Source organism: Tursiops truncatus, chromosome 6, assembly GCF_011762595.2.
Source record: "Tursiops truncatus isolate mTurTru1 chromosome 6, mTurTru1.mat.Y, whole genome shotgun sequence".
Classification (NCBI taxonomy): Eukaryota; Metazoa; Chordata; class Mammalia; order Artiodactyla; family Delphinidae; genus Tursiops; species Tursiops truncatus.
The window spans coordinates 90,396,025-90,399,410 of record NC_047039.1 but is presented as its reverse complement, the minus strand read 5'-3'; the positions used below and the strand labels follow the sequence as shown (position 1 = coordinate 90,399,410).

At 44.3% G+C, this 3,386-nt stretch overlaps 1 pseudogene; it reads right to left on the bottom strand.

Annotated features, from left to right (window-relative positions):
- Positions 1–1,274: 1,274 nt before the first annotated feature.
- Positions 1,275–3,021, bottom strand: LOC117312657 (signal peptidase complex catalytic subunit SEC11A pseudogene; annotated as a pseudogene).
- Between the last annotated feature and the right edge of the window lie 365 nt (positions 3,022–3,386).

Below are 3,386 nucleotides of genomic sequence, written 5' to 3'. Positions count from 1 at the left end.
ATTTACTTTTAATTACATAGCTTCACAAAAATATTGGGTGAATGAAATGGAGTCCCAGCAGCAGCAGGTCCTTAACAATGAGAATCCCACATCCTTTTAACCTGCTTGTTAGTAACTTGCGGGTTGCTATAACTCCTCATATCACACACACACATTTTCCTGAACCTCACTCCTCTCTCTAAACTTTATCGTTCCTAAAATCTTAGCAGATTCCTCAGCAATTGACTTGGGATCGATGGGAAGGAAAATAAGGCCACAACACAGTAATTCAATTTGACAAAATTCAGTGTTTATTCAATTGAACTCAAATGTTTATTTAGTACCCCACTGGGCCCTGGGTTAGTGAAGCTGACAGAGTTTCTTCCCTCAAAGAATCGCAACCAAATGGACAACTTTCCAGGCTTAGATTCACCCTTGGGAGCTTATGAAAATACAGATTCCTCAGCTTCATCCTGGCTTTCTGAATTAGAATAGCTAGGGTGGTGGGACCCAGGAATCTATATTTTAAAAAGCCATCACAGGTGAAGGTGACTTTTATGCACTATAAACTTCGAGACCATCTGCCTTAGGCCCTTAACTTACCATTTTGATTTCAGACCTCAAGCACAGAGAACACTCTGGTGGCCCACCTGGTGATGGTGAGGGACAGATTTCCTGAGCCTCTAACATGCAGGAAAATGCAGCTGACTTCACCTGGGACACCAGAACAAAAAGACACCCAGCCCAAAGTTCCTCTTGGCCCACATGTCACAGGACCAACCCACAAAGAAAAAGACACAACTGTGACTTGAGGAGCAAGATGGAGCGTGGTGCCCAGGGTCCAAGTTCAGATGTGCCCATTGTAGACTGGCGCTACTGCTTCTAACCCCTACCTCAGAACTACCTTTTGAAGTGGGTATTTTAACCGTCTGTATTTAACAGAATGAGGATGCCAGCTCAGCAATATTGAGGGGCCTGCCCATGCTACAGGAATTTTAATTCACTTTCCCTAAATCCAATCCGAGGTTGTTAGATGCTTCCAACTTTGGAAGACCTTTTCTATGAGGTTCTTATCCCAGGGTACAATGTTTCAACAGGAACTTGGGCAGAAGTAAATGAAGCCCAGCCACTGGGAACCAGCTACGATGTTTTAGGACATTGATCTAAGCCTTAGATTATAGGCCTGGCTCTGCTGTTTACTAACTAGTGGCCTCAGACATGTTACCACAGTCCATGCAGTTCCCTAAGCCAGACCCCTCCCTCTCACTCACCCTCCACATGTAATCCATCCTTACTGGTTCTGCCTTCTAAGTATCTTCAAATTTGTATACCTGTTTCCATCTTCACTGCTATCACTTTAGACCTGAACTATTGCAAGAACTCTTAAATGATCACTCCCCTTCCATTCATCCTCTCCCAATCCATTTTCTCCACAACAACCTAAGTCATAGCACATCAATCCTTGACTTAAAACCCTTCAACAGCTTCCATTTATCTTCAGATAAAACTAAATCTCCTATCATGGTCTAGGCCTCTGCAGACGCATCCCGACTCGCTTTCTGCCTCGCTTTCTAGGCTCCAGGCACGCTGGTGTTTCTGTCTTTCAAACGCTCCACGCTCCCCTCCTCGCAGAAGCCTCCATATACTTTGGTCCTTCCCAGGGGAGTGCTTTTCACATCCTCATTCACCCACTTAACTCATTCTTCAGATCCCAGTTCATTATCATTGCACTCGGGAGCCTTCCTCATTCCTCCTCCCCCAACTAAATCAGTCCCTCCTGTTATATGTTCTCACGGCTCCCCCTGCACTCACCGCAGTTTGCAATTATACATCCTTTGGTGATTTTCTGTCTCACCCACTAGAGTGTGAGCTACATTAGGGTGGAGACTATGTCTGTTTCCCCACCATCATCTTATTCCCAGCGCCTCAGTTCAGAGCCTGGAATGTAGTAAAAACAATAATAATGACGCTGATGCTAGTGGCTATATTACTGATGCCTAGCATGTGTCTTGCTCCTAAGTATCAATACTTTACACGAGTTAGTTCTCTTAAACCTTGAAAACTCTATGAATTTATAGGCAGTCCACTGAGATCTTTTTTTTTTTTTGGCTCAACTTTTTAATAGAAAAAATTCACTGATGTACAAAAATGCGAAAGTGTGACAATGACAACATATGGAATTCTGTGATTGAAAGTCCCCTCGAGTGCACACTGTGGTGCACATGCACCCGCCCACACGTACTCTGGCGTGGAAACATAAACTTAATGCAAACCAGGGCTACCAAGAAGCACCAACATGTGTTCTCCATTCCACCAACCACAGATCGATATCTGCTCCAAACATTCAGGAACAAAAAGTGCAGCGTCTTCCAGGAACAGCAAGGCAGACTTCTTACTCACGATGGACCAGCACAAATAAACCCAGCAAGAAGAGTACTGCACACTGAAACTTAGGATAGTCACTCATGAGGATGGTCCCAACCCCAGTGTAAGGAACAAATCCCCTCGCTGTCCTCACAACATCGTTCTTCTCTAGCCAATGTCGTCCTTGTTTATACAGGCCTCGGGCATCAACCACACTGTTACCTCCTTTGGTCAGAAACTTCACAGGTCCATTTTGCTTTTCATGAATCTTCAAGACTCGGTGAACTATAGGAACCTCTCTTCCTTCTATCCTAAAAACAACAATTTCTTCCACTCCTACGGGATGATCTTCAACTCGACTTGCTAGCAAGAGAAAATCTCCTCTATGAAATGCACGTTCCGTGCTGCCGCCGAGCACCACGGCAACGGGACTTTCCCTTCCAGTTATAACCGTTAACCCCTTCCAGGGCACTGGTGCCGAGGAGACAGTCTTTCCAAAATTTAGGACTTGATAATAGAGCTGCCGCTTGTTCATCCGCTGCACATCATCATCCAAAAATCGAGAAATACCATGGCGGGGCCGGCGAGGGGACACGGTCAGAAGAGAGGGCGAGATGTGACCCGCGGTAGGAACGGCTGGCACACGGGCCAGGCTCACGCTAGACAGGACCCTCCTCCACTGAGATCTTGATGAATGAATACACTCATTTCTCTGTGCCTCAGTTTTCTTATTGACAAAACGGAGAAAGCAGTATGTGAGTGAATCACAACCAAAGTGGCAATACTTTATATTTTCTCTAATTATTTACAAATGAAAGAATTGAGCCTTTAAAAATTTTCCATGGGTTTTAAAAACATATGTGTGTGTAGGCCCATCATGCTTATACCCCTCACCTTATACAGTGTTTCTAATACTTCTAATACAATGCTTCTCAACCTTTAAATAAAATTATTGCCACCACCCCATCCACCCGCAAAGAGAAAACATAAATTAAAATGTAAATTATCCCTAACGAGAGAAATTAATAAGATTTCTCTGGGTA